Source organism: Cuculus canorus, chromosome 6 (genome assembly GCF_017976375.1).
Source record: "Cuculus canorus isolate bCucCan1 chromosome 6, bCucCan1.pri, whole genome shotgun sequence".
Lineage (NCBI taxonomy): Eukaryota > Metazoa > Chordata > Aves > Cuculiformes > Cuculidae > Cuculus > Cuculus canorus.
Window position 1 is genome coordinate 33,210,288 of NC_071406.1, and position 14,361 is coordinate 33,224,648.

Here is a 14,361-nt window from a genome sequence, read left to right on the forward strand (position 1 = left end):
AAATAAAACTTTGTATATTTGTTTACTGCTGTCTGATGAGGAAAAACTTCTGCCCAAAATATAGGAAAGAAAATCTGAATTTCTACAAAAGGATCTCTTAAATCAGCTCATTGTTGACAATATTTTCCCTCCACACAGACATTTCTGCCACAAATTTCAATTGCATTCTGTTTTCATTCTTTTAGTATTCAAAGTTATGCTGTGATCTACAGATACTCTGAACTAAAAATAGGAAAGTGGAAAATGGAGGCTGGGGGATGGGCACTAGAATTATCCCTATATAAATAAATCACTTTACAGAAACATTTGTTACAAACAGAAGTTGCTATTGCTCTGCACTAGGGCCTATGGTAGGAAATAACACTCTGGGAAATTAAAATAAACTTAAATTAGAGATTATTTTACTGGTACTACATTTTATGAAGCCTGCTGTGGCAGTTCAAAAAAATTTACTGGCATGAAACAGGAATGAAGTCTTATTAACAAGTTGAATAAAGTCTTGCTAAATTGAGGATAATAAAGCCTCTAGAAAAGCTGTAGTATGAAGTACTTCCCCACCCCCACTAATTACAGGCCACATTATTCTGCCCGCTGTTTATAATGCCTGGATGTCTTTCCCCAAGAGCACAGTGAAGTGCAAAAGAAGTTTGATACCACTGATGTAGAGCTCTGGCTCAGCTGTCCTTTCTTGAGAGCATAAAAGTACCCTAAGCTCTAGCCGTGCAGATGTCATGTTGGACTACAAGAAAACATACCTTAGCTCTTGGCCTATGTCCTATTGCATGGGCAAGCTGCTTAATTTCTGCTGATGCTTATCTTGCTCCACATGGAAACAAAATATCTGACTTCTTTAAAACTTGTTTTAATCTGCCTTTTTCTATTTATTTTTCTACAGCTCTCACTGCACTGTGAGCTGTAGATTCAAAGTATTAATAATTTAAAGCTCTCGAAATCTTAGTAAAGCCTAGATGCGTAGATGTGGTGCTTAGGGACATGGTTTAGTGGCAAAGTTAGCAGTGCTAGGTGAAGGGTTGGACTTCATGATCTTAAAGGATTTTTCCAACCTAAAATATTTTGTGATTCCAAAGCTCTGTAGGAAGTGCATTTAGTTTCGTTTATAGTGGAGAACTGGTAGAATTAATATTTCTTTCCAATTAAGAGAAGAATAACTTGAATATCTTTTTTTTCCCCTTTTCCTTTCGCCTTTTCAGACTCTGTTACTGGTGCCAATGTCCCATAGGATGTGGGATGTGTGGGAATCAGCACCACAAATGGAACCGGGAGCAGAGGGAGGCCCCAGGGAGCAGAGATTGCCTCTCAGCCATCACTCAGGTATCTGCACTCCCTGCCCATTCATCCTGTGACAAGTTAACCCTTCTCTGTTGTGACTTCAACCATGACATCAGCTAAGTCTAAGGATGTCCACTTTTTATATTCTGTAATGTGGATAACAGGGAATTTTCCATTTTTAAAAGGCATGAATATACATGTGCAACAGTAAAACAAGGTGAGAAATAGGTTTTTGCTGCTTCAGCCAAAAAAGTGATGAAATAATTACTTCACAGAGCTAAGCCTTTATTCTTATATTAGGTATATCAGAACCTTGTGTACAGTACTTTTTTAAAAATAATATTATAAACTTAGGTGTCCTATGTACCCAAAATGTGTTAGTTAATAATTAAAATGTGTGTTGAAACATGAATTATTGAGCTGGTTAGAGAGAAACAGAATTTTCTTATGCTGAACAGCTAAGCAATATTGTTGAAGCCAGGCATTCAAAATGCTGAGACTTGCTTAAAAACGCTGATTTTAAAGAAATACCCTTATGACATATTTTCCTAATTGTCCTTTGAGATTCTCAGAGGTAATTTTTCAAACTTTTTGTGCAACTAGATTTCTAATTTTAAATAGAAACTTAAGACTTATACAACCACAGGAACCATAGGACAGAAACTTTGAGATTAACATGTCACTGCAGAATTATAATAGTTGATAGCAAAGTCACAGAAGAAAGAAAGTCACACGTTGAACGAGTTTAGTGGTTGCCACAGATGAGAACAGCATAATTCTTACTCCTCTGTATTTAGTTAACTACTGTAAAACTGTTGTTATTTTCCTTCTCTTTGTCCACTTAGCCAAGTGAGGTTCACTGTCATTAGTTTGGCAGAAAGCTACCACAGCAGAAGAGCACAACTTCGTTGTTTTACGGTTCTCCAAAAAAGTAAAACTACTTTTCCTTCCCCTGTCACACTTGAGTAGTGCCTGAGATTAAAGACTAGAAAACCAAGGAGCTGTTCTGTTGGAGGGAGGGAGGGAGAAGTGGTCTTGTAAGACTAGTAGAACACCTGAGCACTGAGTCACTTCAAAGAGGCGAATGTTGCCTATTGTGTGACAAATCTTATCTCAAAAAAAGACCTTCAAATGGGAAGCATTGCTATAATTTTTAGTTGACTGGCTCTTATTTGTTTCTACCCGAATCTTTAAAGCATTACTTTTAAATAATTAGCCTTTTAAAAATTATTTGATTTTATTTGACCAAAGATTTAAGTCTTTTCCACAGAAATGTTTAGTCAGGCAGGAATTCAAACTAGGCATGTGTAAGTTTGAATTTTAGCCTGGCAATTTTCTACCTCATATTATTGTGGATACCCTTAACTTCCAGTGTTCCAACTGGAGGTAGAGCAGAGCAGCTAAATCTAACTTAAAAGTTCTGTTAAAAATATGATGTGCTGAGGATGAAATTCTGTGAGAACCTTTGTAAATTAGTACTTAGATGTTCAAAGAGAGAAATTACTGCAAATGCAGAGAATCTTACAATAAAGTAGAAAGCTGTCTATTTTGTCTGTGACAGAAGAATATTACTGTGGTGAAAGACCTTCTTTTGCCATGGAGAGTGTGAGGTTTAGCTACAAATCCCCAGCATAATAAACGAATGCTTCCATCTCTCCAGGACCACATATTCATATGAAGTACTAGTAAGTAATCATGTTGTACTAAGTAATATGACACATTGATACTTAGAGGCTACTTTAAAGTTCTTTGTCAGTTTTTTTCTTTAAAAAAATATTCATTTCAAATCCTGTCAGACTTAACATTTATATATTTTCTTTTTATTGTGCAATGATGCTTTTGTGGCTTTCTCCTAGCTAGTCTGAGACATAAAAGTGGATTTGTTAGATCTGAAAGATTTCAATTAACTGAAGTGAATGCCAGAGCTCAGAGATAAAGTTTCCTGATTTACTCTTCACCAGTCTGCCTAGATAGGTCCTGGCAAAGATTTTTCAGGAAATAAAACTCATGAAAGATTATAGATAGAAGGGGAATGGAATTATGAACACGAAATGACTTCACAGATTAACATTTTCACAGAAGAACAATGCAAAGAGAAAGAAGAAGAAAACATTTTTGTTTTCTAATTTTTTTTTTCCTCCTCATTCTTTAGCATTCAGATATAATGAACTCATTCTGCCTTTAAGCAAGCAGTGCCACAAACATTAAAACTTAGCATCAATACCTCTAACATCTCCATGGATGTATGTATGCCTTAACTGTAGAGATTTTCTAATCTTCAGTTTTTTCTATTTTGCAAAGAAAACTATGATGTGGAGATTAAAATATAGGTAATTTTAATCTTGAGCTTTTAAATTAAACACATTTGTTCCATAGAAGGAATTACTGTGTTTCTAAGTATTGTGTGGTGGAAACCAAAGCAAGTAGTGTCATAGATTCACACAGTGTTTCAGGTGGGACCTCTGGAGATGGTCTAGTTCAGTCCCATGTTCAAGCACAGTCGGCTAGAGCAGGTTGGTTCGGATTGTGTCTGGTTGGGTTTTGAGCATCCCCAAGGATGCCTCTGTGAATCATTTGCACCATTGTTAGACCATGCTTAGAGTAGCAAAGTGTTTTCCTCTTGTTTGAATGGGATGTCTTGTATTCCTGTGTGTGCCCATTGCTGATTTTTCTGTCACTGGATACCACTGAGAAAAGTCCGACTGTTGTCTTTAATGTCTTAGTTATTAATACACATTATCAAGATCTCCTATGTGCCTTCCCTTCTCCAGGCTGATCAGTCTCAGCTCTTTCCACCACCTCTCATACCTCAGGTGCTCTGATCCCTTCACCTTCTTGGCCTTTTGCTGTGCTTACTGCCACACATATCCATGTTTCTCTCTCACTGGGAAGCCCCAGACTGGACACAGTGCTCCAGATGTGTCTCACAAAGGCAAAGCAGAGGGGAAAGGTCACTTCCCAGCAATGCTTTTCCTAATGCAGCTCAGGATGCTCTTGACCTCCTCGGCCACAAGGATACACCACTGGCTTATGTTCAGCTTACTGACCACAAGGAACTCCAGGTGTTTTTCTGCAGAACTGCTTTCAAGACAGTTAGCCTCCAGCCTGTATTGTCGCATGGAGTGATTCCTTCCCTGGTGCAGGGTTTTGTGTTTCACTTTGAACTTCATGACATTCCTCCCTGCCCATTTCTCCAGCCTTTTGAGGTCCCTCTGAGAGGCACCTCAATCATCCACTGTATCCATCATTCCTCCAAGTTATATTTCTGTAAATTTGTTGAGGCTACATGCTGTCCTATCATCTGTATCATTAGTGGAGGTGTTAATTTGGCCTCAGTATCATCCCCTGCGGCACAATACCAGTGACTGGCCTCCAGGTGGAATCTGTGCTGCTGGTCACTACATTTTGAACCCAGTAGTTCAGGAGGTTTTCAATCCACATAGCTTGTCCTTGCTCCCAGTATCTGAAATCAGTATTAAAACTGAGTAAAGCAGTGTTAGTATTGAGAAACTAACACTGAAAGCTTCTGAATATCAGTGATGCTTTTAGCCCACCCTCCATGGGAATACCTAAGGGCAAAACTTTAACTATGTTGAGTAAAGCTGTATAGATCCTTGCGACACTCAGACGAACTTTTTACTCTGCAAAATTCAAGCAATATCTACTATTTCTGAATAGGATAAAGCCCAAAGCGAAAGGTATAATACTGTAGGCTATTTCATAACATGATAATTGTGTGGAGCTTTGTAAGCTGAAGAAGGTTCAACTGAGATTTTGGAGATTAATCCAAATGCAAAAGACCTCAGAAACATGAAAGATATGCACACAGGTTGTGGCCATAAATGATTACTTCCTTTGGATGTTCCCATTTGGGAAGGTAATATCTTTTGTCTCTGTGAAAATGTTCCTACTATGGAGCACATCAGAAAAGAAGAGCAGGAGAAAATTGCTAGCCAGAGAGAAAAACAAAGATGCCATTAACAATGGATGTTAATAAATGAGGTTGTTCTCATTCAGGGCTACAACTAAATCCACTAAAGCCAATGGGAGCTGTTGCTTTTGATGATCAGCTAGCTTTATAGTAGATCTTATGAGCTCCTACCTGCAATTCAATTTGGAAAACACTACTCTGCATTACTGCCTTTGGTAAAGAATCTCAAAAAGCTTTACATGTTAATCAAACCTCCCAGTATGCTGAAGAATATTATCCAGAAGTAAGAATGCAGAAACTGAGACAGAATTTTTGCATTACACTTAGAAACAACAGCTCTAATTGTCAGAGCAATTACATTATGTCAGCCATTGAGCAGCAGGCCACCATTCCCATTTACTCTTTGTAAGATTGCATTAGAGTCAGAAAGAGCAAAATGATTAAGAAACAAGAAGAAAAAATACAGGCGGCTACCATACTCTATCTGGATCAATCTATTCACTTAAATTCAGATGGTGCTAGTGTAAATGAATAAAAGTAGTTGGAAAACTTTTGTATTGCTGTGCTTTAACATGCCAGAAAATCAGAGACATTAAAACAAATGCTGGTGATTGTAAAATCATTAAATGAAAAAAGATAATGTTACAGGTAAGATTTTTAATTTATATTTTTAATATTGTACGTCTACGTAAGTTGAAGTCTTGCAGAACTATCTATGAAGATTGTACATCTGTGTTGGTCTTAATTAATTTTACAAAATAAAAAGGAAAAAAATCCAAAACAATTTGACTCTTCAGATCCATAAAATATGACAAATACCTGCAGGGCTCACAAGATTTCAAGATGTAAAGTTTGTAACCATATGCATAACATTGTGAGTCACAGAAGGTGAGGGGCACTGGAGTAATATTTACGTTACCTTCTTTCTTTAGTAGCCAACTTAAAACTTGCAGAGGAAAAATTGTATAGTTTGTTCTATTATATTCCTTCTGTAGAAGACAGCTAATTTTGAAAATAAACTTTTTATTTAATAGATTGTAGTTTGGAAGAGAGCAGAAAAAGTATTGTAATTTTAAATGAATTTTCTCCACACGTTTTAATACTCTGGATTCTTCTAAGAGTTAAAAAATAAACAAGGGGAGTTAAAAAATAAAAAAGACTATATGCTATAGTCTTTTGAATCTGGTACAAGGACTCTTCCTTCTTGGCTCTTTCATTGGCAGTAATTAGCCCATCTGGTTAATAACGGAAATGAATTCAAAATCATATTAATTTCTGCTTTTAAATTTCTTTGTGGATAACACTTCATGAAAAAAATGATGGTTTCTGGATTATCCGATCTAAAATTAAGAGAGAATGTGTTGCTGATCATCCTATAGTACTTCTTGCAAACTTAATCATAGATGCTTAGAGACTATTGTAATACATTTGGTGTCAAAATCTAGATAGAAAAGTATAGAGAGAGCATTAAATTCTCACAGATTTGTTTAGTCTGGCACACAGAATGAGATTAAGTGTGTAATTTGTTGAAAAAATTCTGGCTGAGCCTTGTAAAAGATATGGATAAAGTATAATATGTTGGCTCTGTACAGGTTGCACTTGTATGTCTATGCTCTTCATCATAGAATACCAGGGTATTGCAGTGCAAGACAGATAGTGAAAGTCAGGAACATGCATTTATGTGCTACACAAACTACTTTTACAGTTTCTGGATAATATTGGAGGGGTTAGTTTTTATGTTGTTGCTATGAAAAATCCCTAAGTTGTCGCTTGATCTACCTACTCTCCACTAAAAGAGGCTGTACCTGAGTAAACAAATGTTTCTGCTGGTTTTGTGTTATTCCAGATGGTAAAATAGCCTCTACTGGTTATGGAAAATTCAAAGTTGTTTAGTCAACTCCACAGTCTAAAGTACAGTTTGAATCTGTCTGCACATTTTGAAGTTCTGATGAGCACTGCTGAGACTTTGGATCCCCAGCACCTTGTTTAGCTTTTTCTGTTCCAGTTGCAAACGGTAATTTCTCTTTCCCAGGAAGTGAAGCCAGCTTGTAATAGAATTTTTTTGGGAAAACGTTACAATACAAAATATGCAAGTAACTATTTTGGGTATAGCATTTTGTTTGAGACATATGGCAGGAAACAGTGCAGTAATAGCAATATAGTGAAAGCAAGAATGATATAAAGCAAAATATCCTAAATAGCTGACACAGATTTTTGTGCTGTCACATGGCTTTTTTTCCCTTTTTTTTTTAGTACAAAATAAGAGTTTGAGCTTCAATTAACCTTGCAATCTCAATATTTAAGAAGTTGTTCTTGCAGTCTCTAGGCATGTCTTGAAGCTTTCAGAGGCAGAAGTGAGCGGAAATGTAAATCTAGTACAAGGAAAGTGAAGAAAATATTTGAGTGGACTGGTATTATGCAGCTATTTTGAGCTCTAGTAGTGCATGCTAGGGAGAAAACTTAATGGCAAACCCTCATCATTTTCATACATTTCCAATGAAGATCTGCATTTTGAAAGTTCAAGAGGCCTCTTCTGTCTCATTACAAGCATCTTGCTTTAGAGAAAAATACAAGACACAAAAAATTACACTGCCTTATACTGCTGACCTGTATTGCTCTCCTTGCTCTTTAAGCTTGTACCTTAACTATCCTCATTAAACTTTTTCACATCTCTCAAAAATCAATGAATTTGCCTAAGAACTTGGCTACTATGACAGCTTTCTTTGAAAATGAAAAAAATTTTGATAGCAAATTATGTTATCAGATATAAATTTTTAATGTTTTGCAGTTATATGGAATTGATTTTCCAAGTGTCACTTAATCCCAGCTTTGCTGGGAAATTAAACAGAATAAAAGCAGTAGCTATTCTCACAACTACAGTGGACAGCTAAATATAAGTGTGAGATCTGTGTAGTTAGTGATATTTTTTTGTGTATCAGATGACCCTTCTAATTTCTTCAAGGTGACCCCCTCCTTACTAAATTCCCCCAGGCTGCATTACATCTTGCTATCTTCTTACAAAAAAGGCCACTGTTCACCCTTGACAGTATTTTGCTGATCGAACAGAGGTACCCGTCAATGCACATGCTGTCACAGCCAGCCTCTGCTTTACTGGCTCAATTATTTGAGATGTGAGGAACAAGAAGCAATGATGTGTCTGTCTTTTCCTGATTCAACTGATACTGGCTCTTCTTCAAACTCTTGCATATCTGTTTATCTCCCAGTGATTTTGCAATGTATTTTACACTGGCACTACATAACTGTCAGTACAGTTGGTGTTAATAAGCAAAGTGGCTGTTTAATGAAACACTGATTTGTGGGCAGTAAGTAATGTGTTTAGGGCCCTGGACTGTGTTTCAGAAGACAAAGGAGGGCTATTATGCTCAGTTTGTTCTTTGCCCACGTGGGTGAGCAGGCAATGATGCATGCTAGATAGTGGCACTTCCATTTGTTTTCCTAATGCACCAGAAGCGTGAAAATCTTCATGTACAGTTTTCTCAAAGAAGGGAAGCATTTGACTAAAGATCAAAACATTATTCAGCTATTCCAGTTGTCTAGCGTTGTCAGTTTCTATTTGGGTTTTCACTTCGGGGTGGGGGGGATGGGGGGGAAGCATGATTCCAAGGTCCTTTTTGCATCGTACAGTCACTTAGATCAGGTTCTGCCAGGTCAGTGTAAAAATTAGCCAAGCACACAATTTTGTTCTCCATGTTGAATGGGACTTAGATCAGATTTTAACAGTTATACCTGTACGAAGTCTTCTGACACAAAACTGAGTATCTGAGTACTCTATTATTGTGTATAACTGATTTTATTTTCCTAATCGCCTCATTGTCATTAAACTACTTAAAGGGATTAATCCTTGAGGGACAGAACTGCCATAATTCTCACTGTGGAGGAGGCAATGATTTCTGTTCGGCCGTGTCCTAGAGATACCTAAGTCCATGTTTACAAAGACACCAAGTGGCACGATCAAGTGCCAGAATTCCTATTTCTGTCATGATTAGGTCTTCAGGATGGGATCAGGTATAGTCCATTCTCGCTAATTAAGTTAGAGGTAGCCTTTTGCTACACATCTGAGAATCAGAATGCAAAAAAAATTAGTTGCTCTGAAGCCATGGTTACTTCGGGGGTTTAGTGTGTCATTCTTTCAGGGGGAAGATACGTAACTGTGTAGAAAAGCTAGTAAAAATCATAGATTCTATGGATTCCTTTAGATCTCATGAGAATGAGAAGAAGCTGGTCAACCTTCCTGACTTAGCACACACAGAGCATGAAGAATCAGCAATGGCTTTTAAAGCACAGATGAAAACTGCAAACTCAACCAAAAAACTTTGCAAGTAATTTGTTGGTGTTCCTGAGCCGGTGGTGTATTACTATACCCAGTGGTATCAGGATAAGTACCAAATGTGCAGCACAATAAATGCCCTCCTACACCCACAGTACTCCCTCATCCCACTCAACCAATTAACAGTAATTAGATAATTACAGTCTATAAAAGTCTTTGAAAGATGAAGATCTTGCTGCTTGGGACTCATTAGCCCTTTTTAACATATTTATTACATTTTTTATTTCTGACCACAAAGGGGAAAATCTTAAAATATTTTCCATTATATGCTATATTCTGCTCATGAAGCAAAGCCTGCAAAAGCAACCTTTCTCCCAGATGTCCAATATTAGCTGTGTTTTCACTGGAAATGACAAATAATGATAGAGAAAGGAAGCTTCCATAAAACACCTTGCATTTGATCACGGAATTTTTACTAGCATTCCAAAGCAAATGGGATGTTATTTTTATATTGTTGTTAAAAATCTAGCTACTTGTCCTCTATAATAAAAAATGGTAGGCTTTAATTATGTATGCAGCACATAGCATGCTGGACTGAATTGTTGCAGTAATTTTTTTCATGCAAAGCTTTATGGAACTGACACTTTTTCATGGTTTGGGGGTTGGGCTTTTTGTTCTTTTTTTAAAAAAAATATTAAATTCTCTTCTTGCTGAACAGTTCTCTTTCAGCTGAGTTCCTGGAGGATGCTCAGGTTTTCCTCCTGTCCCATTTTACTGAATGACGTGAGTTTCCACATCACCACACATTAGGCAACTAAACAAGGATGTCAGTGTCTTCACAGTCCTGATAACAATAAGAAAAGATCTTCCAGACTCTAAAGCAGAGCCAAGCAGTGTTCCTTTTGGGAGAGAAGAAGAAAATATGAAGAATTACCTATATTTCTTGTAGATGAGCTCATTAATTTAAAGGGTAGCTGTCACAATGATTACTATATTGTCCGTCTGTTGCCCTTCCTCTTGCATTTATGTCCCTTAGGCTTGGGATATGGTTATGAGTAATGCTATGGCCACTATTTCGCCAGCCGAAAAGAACTAGTTTATAAGGAAGGAAATACTTGTTGACTGTTTGAAGCAGCCTTCTTATCCCAGCCCTTGAATTTCAGAGGTACGTTAAGAGGCCAAATGGGACGTAGGAGTTTAGCCTTGCTTTTCGTATTTGCACTAAATCTACTTTACTGCATCTACAACTTTATTGCAGTCAGTGGGGTAGAACTAAACCACATGGAGACTAAGTAACTTTCAGTTGCATAGTCCTACATTGCAGGCTGAATTAGTTGTCTGTCTTTTAATGCAATGTGATTTACAAATCACTCTCTAATGGTTTTCTGTAGACCTAAAATACAACAAATGAACATAATTAAAACAATGGTATATTAAATGGTAGCAAAAAAAATGAAGTTAATCTGTATCTCCTTATTTAATGCGGAGCTCTTATTTGCTATTTTTTCCAGCAGTATTAGGAGGAGAGTTGCTTTTCGGTTATGCAGTCCTTAGATTATGAGCCACAGTTACACACTTTTTGAGTGTATTTTGATAATAGATAGCATTGTTTAATGAGAATGTTGTCAATATAGTTCCAGCTGTCATTGCTGCTAGGCAGGAGCTGGGGGGGAGTAAGGATCTAATGATAGGTTGGTGCTAAGGGGGAGATTAGATTAACAACAATCAATAGAACATTTCTGGTTTGCAATTTTCTTTATTATGCTCTCCACTGGCTGGACTGAAAGGTTGATTTTGATTGATTCATTAGACCCCTTCATGATCAAATATAGGTCACTTTATAGTATGTGTCAACAAACCAAATATTTTGTTACTTTGGAGGAAGGGGGAGGAGAATTTGGTGGCATGATTTAGCCTCCACGAGATACTGTAACCTAACAAACAAATTCAGTGATTTTTTTTCTTCCCCCCCTCCCCACCCCTGCAAGAGCAGCTGTAAATCCTATAATTCCTCATGATGTTTATATTTTAGTTTTGAAAACTGTTGCTGAGATAAATCAGACTCATTTGGGAGGATGGGGAAGCCGAAGAATTGTGCTGGTTTCATAGAGCTGTTCTCAGAATGTGATTTCATGCTACATAAATAGAAAAAGTAATGTTGGAAAATGAAAGTAGTACCCAAGAAGGGAACTCCCCAAGATGGATTGTCATGCTTTTTTCATGTATGTTTATTTACCTGACTGTACACATGCACAGAGGAGATAATGGAAGCAGATCCACATTCTTTACATATAGTTTGCTCAGGATGGGAAAATATCCATTTGGAAAAAGGTAGTGGGTTTGGTGATGGCAGTATTTGGTTGTTAGTTGTTTTTCAGTAAGTAGCCAGTTCTTTTCTCTGAATTTCAAAGTTTCCCAAGTGAAGATGTTCTAACGGCTTAAAAGAAAGGAAAGGAAGTTTTTCCTGGTTTGGAGTCAAAGCAAGCAGAATTGTTCCCTGCCCCCAGAACAATGTTCTTAACTCTTTCTCAGCTCAAGTGTGTCAGTTAAGCACCAGAAGTTTTAAGTTTCCTTCCCAAATTGCAAGTTACTTGCTTGAAAGTGGTTCATGGAATCAAATGAAGAGGATTTAGTTAAAGCCTCATTAAACACTCAGCAAAAAGATTCCAGTGCTTTAGGGCCCCATTAGACATACGCTGCAGGTTCCCTCCTGCCTTACTCAAGCTCACCTGAGACAAGGAAAAGGTTAACAAGAATTCACACATCTTCGTAGATCAAAACTTAAGTACCAATGATTGCTATGCCATCCCTCTCTTAAGCCTTTGTTTTAATCCAGCCCTTAACAGATAAAAATTCATAACTATGATTACACCAAGATTTATCTCCCTAACAATCTTAAAACTAATGAGGGGAGCCTTTAAGACCTCTGTTTACCTCTGCTGGCTGGGACAGTAACACTCTATTGCAAGATACTACTAGTGTGATGGTGTCAAAGTTTTGCTGTGACACGTGCATAAGTTGTTTAAAAACATCTGTCTTGTAACACCAACCCCTCCAAAGTGGGTGCAGGAGAGTTCATTGAATTGTCAATATTTAAACATGTTATCATCCTCCTTTTGTCAGCAGGGCAAATGGGAACAGCTAATACAGCTAAGATTGCATTCACAGTCCCCAACAGTTAAAGCGATAGTGGAACCTGGTTGGAAATAATTTCAGAACCTCTCAGCTCACTTTTAGGTGAGTGCTTAAAGAGCTCTGGAGATCACAATGGGGTTAGACTGGGTATTTTATTAAAATAGGCCTATTTCAAGCAGGCATGGTAAACATAGTTGTTGTTGCTGAAAAGTTAGGATACCTCAGACCTAAGGTGGAGGTGTTCTCCATCACTTGTAGGCAAGAAAAGAGGTGCACATTAATCCAGAGTCATCTTCCTGATGTTTCATGCAGACAGTCTTTTATTAAGATCTGTCTGGCTGTTTTTAAAAAGAACTAGAAGCAAATATATGTACATATCATTCTGAGTTTGTCTGTTTAAAAGCACATAGCAACAAAAATTGTGTGCAGGTCTCTGACCATGAGGCTTAGCTCAATTTTGCAGTTCCATGGGTTAAGAAATCCCCATACTTCTGTGAATAGGTAACTGGCTCCTTTTTGAAATATGTCCGGTAGTCATTTCTTAATCCATTTAAAATGTGTTCTACCGATACAACATGGTGCTAATCAGAGTGTCATGATATGCTCAGTCAAGTGACTTAGAAAAGCCTATGTTGCATCTACATACCGAAACTCATCAAATGAACATAGTCTCAAAAAAGAATGAAACATGATTATGTTCAAACACTCTCATAGTTTGTGTTTAAATGAAGATGCTTATGCTGTAGGTGAGCTTTAAAGATCTTAATTCTTTTATTTTTTAATGGATCAATTTTTGTTAGTAGCTTTCAGGAATAAAAAGAAAATGTGTGGCCTAATTTCTTTCAAATTGTGTTTGGGAAATTGCTGGAATGTTTCCTGTTCACATTTATAAAAAAAGCTAGCCTCAACAAAATATTTCTGACTTATCAAGATGGAAGATTTGAATAAAATCAAAACAATATTTTTGGAAGAGATGACATAAAAATTCACATTTCTCTGCTTCATTAGGCTTCAAGACTAAATAACTGAAATGGAACTAGATTCTAAATTATAACCATGAAACTGTCTAGCTCTTTTCTGTAGTAAAGACTATTTATACGACCCTTGCGCTCTGAAACATAAAATAGTCTCCTTTACATGTGAGACGATAGTTAAAAGGAAGGAAGCCAATATCTAGACCTCTTAAGTCTATATTCAGCAGCCAGCTCAGCATTCCCAGCAGAGGTGTACAAAGCATTACCTTTGACAAACCAAGCAAACGCAGCTCTTGAAGATTATCTATCTGATGGTAAAAACACATTCACAGGCACTGTAGCACAGCATAGGCCTGGCAGGTACAAGAGAAAACACTTTCAACTCATTAAGAGGTTGTTGCAAATCGTAAATACATAGCAATAGGATAGCTTTTTCCATGTCTGTTTATATTTTTGTGTAGAATATAGGCCTTATCTAGTGAAAATAGGAAGTTTACATCAGATTTAATTTTTCCTCCAGATTTTAGAGCTCAGCACCTCAAGTAGTAGCATATGTTAACTGAATGGCATCATCTTGAGGACACCATTTGCTCTGAGTTAACAAACCGTATTGCGAGGACATTGTCTTTCTCACTGCTGTACTATAATAACTGTTACATTCTGTAAGCCATAATCAGTTGGCTCTGCAGACAGTCTTCCTCTAGCTTTTCCTATGACAGCTCCACAACAACCATTCCATCAGC